At 31.6% G+C, this 7305-nt stretch overlaps 1 long non-coding RNA gene across 3 annotated transcripts; it reads right to left on the reverse strand.

The window, feature by feature from the left end:
• Positions 1 to 1291: 1291 nt before the first annotated feature.
• Positions 1292 to 5836, reverse strand: LOC140058698 (uncharacterized). 3 transcript variants are annotated; one of them, XR_011847041.1, is made up of 6 exons: positions 5780 to 5836; positions 4890 to 4960; positions 4254 to 4333; positions 3615 to 3693; positions 2975 to 3051; positions 1292 to 2377 (listed from the first exon to the last, which is right to left on the reverse strand). It is a non-coding gene; the product is annotated as an uncharacterized lncRNA (long non-coding RNA). The 3 variants fall into 3 exon arrangements; XR_011847039.1 differs by having other exon boundaries at positions 4250 to 4333; XR_011847040.1 differs by having other exon boundaries at positions 4250 to 4333; positions 5758 to 5825.
• Positions 5837 to 7305: the final 1469 nt, after the last annotated feature.

Genomic DNA, 7305 nt, shown 5'->3' on the forward strand with positions numbered 1-7305 from the left:
TACAGGTAATTTTGAATATTTACAAAACAAAGTTGAAGACCTGGAAAACAGGTCCAGAAGAAATAACCTTGTAATTCACAACGTACCGGAAGGCTATGAAAAGAAGGAAAATAAAACATGTGAAGAATTAGTGAAATATATATTAACCTCCCATATGAAATTGGAAGATGGCGAACACATCGAGATCGAACGCGCCCATAGAACACCTGGCTATTTGCATAATAAAGGATCAACAAAACGCAAACAAACGCCTAGGCTGATTCATGTTAAGTTACTCCGCTTCACTGATCGTCAATTTGTACTGAGGAATGCTGCAAAAACGCTGAAGAACAATCCACTGCACACCAATCTTATATATATTAGCGACGATGTTTCAAAGAAGGTGAGAGAGCAGCGGAAAATACTGAGGCAAAATCACATCGAAAGAATAAGACGGCGATCGGACGTTAAGTTCGCGTTTATCCCGTTCTGTGTGCCTCCAGTTATTAGATACCAGAAGCAAGATGGCCGCTTTGAATCATTCGTACCTGGACAAAACAGCAAATGAACTACCAGGGTGTAAACAAAAGGTATTTTGATCCCTAGACTGTGAACACTTTTTATAATTTTCTTTTTTATCTATTACTACGGCATTGCAAATATAGATATGTTTTATATCAATTTACATGTACATGATAGCTACTCGCAGATGGCGATGGTTATCCAATGCTACGCATATTTGTATTTGATGTTCTCAAGTGTAATTAATGTTAATGTTATCTTTAATTTTATTTTTTTTATTTTGAGTATCGCATTTTATAGACTATTAAATGTGTATGTTTTTATACCCACGGTAATGGAAACGGCTATACAAAACCGGACCCCGCTCACAGCTGTTTCACCAATGTAAAATAAATAGAAAAAGTCAAGCGCCCTCAATATTGTCAGACGGCGATATGTGCCTGAGCGTGACGCCGCGCGAGTGGTTGAATCTCGTTCAACTTTCGCGACATTTGCAACTTTTATAACTACACTTTAAATTAATTTAATCAATTTCGTCATAAATATTATAAAACCATTTTTATACTATTTGTTAGAAAATAAGATTTTTAATTACCGATTTTTTGGAAATAGTAAGTAATTAAGCATAACACCAAGTTTACGAAATTATTTACACCCGGAAGTTTTAAAAATTAACATCGATCGGCCTAGCAAATGTAAACAATGGAAAGTTTGAAAAAATGCTTGTCAAATTGTACACTTTTTGTTTTTATTCGTAATTTTCATAAATACTTGGAAAATCTAGGTAAAAGTTTGATTATATATGCTTACATGAGACATTGAATTGTTAGGAGGTGACGGTGAAAATCTCAAGAAATTTTCATTTAAAAACTCGACTGTTTTGTTAAATGCGAAACAGCGTATTTGGCGAGAGGTCGATGAACGCGGCTGATAACCGCTCGCTAGGCTGTACGCAACTAGGCCTAGGTTGTAGCTAGGCCTAGTTGGTACGTATAAGTAGTGTAATCATGCTATACATCATTTTAATTTACAATAGATTAAATAATAAGCTTAATTATTATCATTGTATTTATTTCAACTGAATATAATTCATCATACATGTACAAATTTAGTAAAACTACTAACTACCAGGCCAGGCCTAGCTAGGCCCTTCAAAATTAAAGCCTATACAAAAATACTCAAACTACTGTATGATAAATATAATATAAAATTAAAGGTTGGTAAAATTAAAATTTCTTTTCATTTTTGTAGGCAACACAGTTTCACGAAAAGGCTTTAAGTTCTACTTGCTTCTGTTGTGGAACAAAATTTAAAGAAAAAGATAAAAAATACAATTTAAAAAATATGAAAACCATCACAAATTTGCACTAAATCTAACAAATGTAAAATTACAACCTATATACATTTATACAACCTGCCATTCGCGAATTTTCAATGGATACTGTATACTACCACGCTAACATTTAAATTAACAGGGCATGGACCAAATTGCTTGGCATGCTACACTTCAACAACAACTATGACCTGGGCCAAAACTACATTCACAAGTGAAAGAACACACTGGCGTTTAAGGGAACAGTTTTTTGTCTGGTACAGCTGCTCCATAATCTGCTTTTCTTATATCTTCACTCTTTTTGAAAGTTTATACTAACAAATTTAATTAAATGAACATACCTCATAATCAAATAACTGTTTTCTCATCCTAATTTATATACATAGTTTAAAAAGCGCCAATTTTCAATTAAGACTACATCATACATTGTATATTTCTATTCAACAAAATTGTCAGAACTTTCTATTATTTAAATGTCTAAGATAGTCCGATCTCGGGTCCATTCTACAGTCACCACAGATTGACTTTTTCATCACAAAATTTCTGAAATTATAAAATGTATTAATGTGTCAATTAAGTATTTTTTAATTACATAAAAAATATCATACAAGTATTTTTAGCAGAATACAGGCATATTGCACCAGGTGTAATACAGCCTAAGCTACATATGCTTGAGCACCATGCTATTGCATTCATGAGAGAATGGAAGGTGGTCTCTGAGCAAGGCGGGGAGACATGCCAAACTCAACCGTCACAAAACAGCAGTGTGGATTAGAGTCAAACTTAGACTCATCTGACTTTCACATCTCCAATGATACAAAATGAAATAATAAAACCCAACAAATGCAAGAAAGCCAACAAAGAATGATTCATTAACATTAATGATCATAAAATATTGTACATTTTTAAATGTTAAAGGAATATTGCATTGTATTGATTTCCTTTTAACAATGCCTAATAATAATGAATATGTAAAAGTAATACTATAGTATGTCTATATTTCAATTACTAACTAATTACTATTGATTGATAGTACTACTGCTGTACATGTGTTAGTGATTGATTGTTAAAGTTACAAATTCATAGCATGGTAAACACAATTTAAAATTTACTAGTTCTTGAACAGTAAAATAAACTTACCTATATGGTAGGTATAGGTATTGGTCCAAATCTGTTTAAAATGTTTTAGCCATTTTGGGTTGCCGCTATATATGTACCTAAAAAATAGTAATAGTATAACATTATAATAAGAATTAATTAAAATTAACTTATTAAATTTACTATGGTTGCATACATACTAATTTGAATATGCAGTGATGAGCAAAAACAAATGTTAAAATTCATTATTTATAATAATTGTAATTATTACATACAGGGTAGGCATATATGCCTTATGTCATTGCATAGGGTATATATAACCAGGTATCCTCATAATAAACATTATTTGTAATAAATACTGTAAATATATTAAAAATAAAAATTAATAATAATTAAATAATAATAATATATAGGCATAGAGCCTCTATGCCTAATTAGGTAGCCTACTAATACCTAGCCTATTGCTCTAGGCTAGGCTAAATAAGCTGGAAAGCTGCTTCTCTGTAAGCTACTAGTGCAAGAGAGCACAGGTCTAGCTAGTATATTAAAATAAAAATAGGGCCTATAATATAGGCCTAGCCTACCCAGCCAGTGGTAGTGATTGGTTGTTAATATTGAAAATTAATAGCATGGTAAACACAATTTAAAATTTACTAGTTCTTGAACAGTAAAATAAACTTACCTATAATATAGATGGTAGGTATAGGTATAGGTCCAAATCTGTTTAAATGATTTTTCCACTTCCGGTTGCCGCTATGTACCTAAAAAATAGTAAAACATTACTATAAGAATTAATTAAAATTAGCTTATTAAATTTAATATGGTTGCATACATACTAATTTGAATATGCAGTGATAAGCAAAAACGAATGTTTAAATTCATTATTTATAATACTGTAATTGTAATTATTACATACAGGGTAGGCATATATGCCTTATGTCATTGCATAGGGTATATATAACCAGGTATTCTCATAATAAACATTATTTAAATAAAATACAGTAAATATATTAAAACTAAAAATAATAATAATTAAATAATAATATTTAGGCGTAGAGCCTAGACCTAATTAGGTAGTCTACTTATACCTAGCCTATTGCTCTAGGCTAGGCTAAATAAGCTGGAAAGCTGCTTCTCTGTAGGCTGCTAGTGTTAGAGAGCACAGGTCTAGCTAGTATATTAAAATAAAAATGGGGCCTATAATATAGGCCTAGCCTACCCAGCCAGTGGTAGTGATTGATTGTTAATATTGAAAATTAATAGCATGGTAAACACAATTTAAAATTTACTAGTTCTTGAGCAGTAAAATAAACTTACCTACTGTATATAGATGGTAGGCTGCTAGGTATTGGTCCAAATCTGTTTAAAATGTTTTTGCCACTTCGGGTTGCCGCTATGTACCTAAAAAATAGTAAAACATTATTATAAGAATTACTTAAAATTAGCTTATTAAATTTAATATGGTTGCATACATACTAATTTGAATATGCAGTGATGAGCAAAAACGAATGTTAAAATTCATTGTTTTTAATAATTGTAATTATTACATACAGGGTAGGCATATATGCCTTATGTCATTGCATAGGGTATATATAACCAGGTATTCTCATAAGAAACATTATTTAAATAAATACTGTAAATATATTAAACAAAAATTAATAATAATTAAATAATAATAGGCCTATATAGGCGTAGAGCCTAGCCTAATTAGGTAGCCTACTTATACCTAGCCTAATTGCTCTAGGCTAGGCTAAATAAGCTGGAAAGCTGCTTCTCTGTAGGCTGCTGCTAGTGATAGAGAGCACAGGTCTATCTAGTATATTAAAATAAAAATAGGGCCTATAATATAGGCCTAGCCTACCCAGCCAGTGGTAGTGATTGATTGTTAATATTACAAATTAATAGCATGGTACACAATTTAATATTTGCTACTTCTTGAACAGCAAAATAATCTTACCTATATAGATGGTAGGTATGGTCCAAATCTGCTTAGCCACTTCAGGTTACTGCTCTATATATTATATGTATCTACAATAGTATAACATTAATAATTATTATAACAATTTTATAAAATTAACTTAACTTATTAAATTTAGTATGATTGCATACTAATTTGAATATGCAGTGATGAGCAAAACCGAATGTTAATATGATGCTTGTCATTATTTATATTGTAATTATTACATACACTTTACAGGGTAGGCCTATAATATTCCCTATTGCATACATGTTACATAGGGTATATATAATCCTCATAATATTAAATTTACAGTTTTTGTAATGAATACTGTAAATTTAATAAAACTAAAATTAATTATAATGATTAAATAATATTAAAAATATATAGGCCTAGGCGTAGATCCTGGGCCTAATTTTAATTAGGTAGCCTACTAATACTAGTATTAGGCTAGTAGGCTAGCCTACTCAAGGCCAGGCTAACTAAGCCGGAAAGCTGCTTCTCTGTAGTAGGCTGCTAGAGAACACAGGTCTAGCAAGGGCCTAGGCCTAGTATTAAAATAAAAATAGGGCCTATAGTATTGGTATATGCCTAGCCTACCCAGCCAGGCCTAAATAATTCAAATAATGTAACATTTCCAAACTCATTTGGGTCAGCTGTCACATGAAAGGCAGTGTTGCAACTAGAGTAGACACAAGCCTAAGCCTAAAAATGACACAATTTGAAACGGCCATAGCTCAAAAATTCAACCATCACCTCTCGACCATTACTATGTTATAACATTCACAGATAACTAAATTATCATGCAGTACCAAAGAATTAGAGTGAAAATTAGATTTTTTAAAGATACGGACAAACAAACATGTACCTAATTTGGAAATGTCACTCACGTGCGTAAATTGGTATATGCTTGTATTTTATGGTCCACCCTTCCATTAATTTTCAGCTTTACATTCCTTGTTAAAAACAAAACGACAACGTGCTTGTTTCATCCAGGGACTCTTTAATGAATATTCATATTTTTACCGACCCTTTATTTTTTTATCTCATTCTCATTGGCTGTTTAAAACATGTCTTTAAATGACATTTGACTCCACTCTGCACACGTGGATTTGTAAGTAATTGTTTATGTATTGTTACTCCAGCGATACGACTTGTAACGTTGAGGGCGCATGACTTAATTCGTATGTTTGAAACAGCTGTGCGCTAATTATTTGCATTCTTAACATATACTATTTATTTCCATCAGATAACGATGTACAGTATCTATAACGACGTTTATGATCTCAATTGTTATTATCTCGCTGATATAACTAAATGTATAATAATAACGCAGACAGTAATAAAACCACTAAAAAATAAATATGGGTAGCATAGATATATGTAGTTTAAATGTACGGGGGATTAGAAACCCTTTTAAACGCAGCACCGTATTTAATTGGCTAAGGGATCAACCCTTCTCCATATATCTCCTACAAGAAACCCACTGCACACATGAGCTGGAAACTGCGTGGCGTAATGACTGGGGTTCTGAGATTAAATTTAGCAATGGAAAGAATAATTCGGCTGGAGTCTGTATTCTCTTAAAATTAAATGTCAGCTACAAAATAGGAAACATATACAATGATCAAAATGGGAAATTTATTATTATGAATATACAAATAGAGGATAAACATATTACAATTGCAAATTTATATGGACCAAATGATGACAACAGTTTCTTTTTTGAACAATTTAATAATAAAATTGAGGAGTTCGCACAGTACTCTCTAATAATAGGCGGAGATTTTAATACAATTCTTCAACCTGATCTGGATAAGAAAAATGGAAGAGGTCAAATTCACCCGAGATCTGTAGAACAAATAAATAGTATAAAAGACAATTATAATTTAATTGACATCTGGAGACAGGAAAATCCAACTAAAACCCAATTTACATGGCACTCCAATCAATCTCCAAAAGTGTTCTGTAGGTTAGATTATTTTCTTATATCCTATGAACTTTGGTCTCAAGTTGAAAAAACTTTAATATCACCGGGTTTTAAAAGTGACCATTCATTGATTACGTTATCAATACATGGAATAACAAGTAAACGAGGGTCAGGTTTCTGGAAACTGAATACAAGCCTTTTAAGTGACCCACAATACGTTAAAGAAATTAAAGAAACCATAAAAAACACAAAAGAAGAATGTTTAGAAAATAACCCACATACTGTATGGGAAATGATAAAATGTAATACAAGGAGAACATCAATGTCGTATTCTGGTAGACTAAATAAAACAATTAAAAAAGACGTGGATCGATTAAACAATGAAATCAAAACCTTAGAAGAGCAATATTGCGTAAACAGTAATGAAAAAATAACCGAAATGATCCAAATTAAAAGAAACGAACTAGAATCAATCTATGAAATTAG

The sequence above is a fragment of the Antedon mediterranea genome, chromosome 9 (assembly GCF_964355755.1).
Source record: "Antedon mediterranea chromosome 9, ecAntMedi1.1, whole genome shotgun sequence".
Classification (NCBI taxonomy): Eukaryota; Metazoa; Echinodermata; class Crinoidea; order Comatulida; family Antedonidae; genus Antedon; species Antedon mediterranea.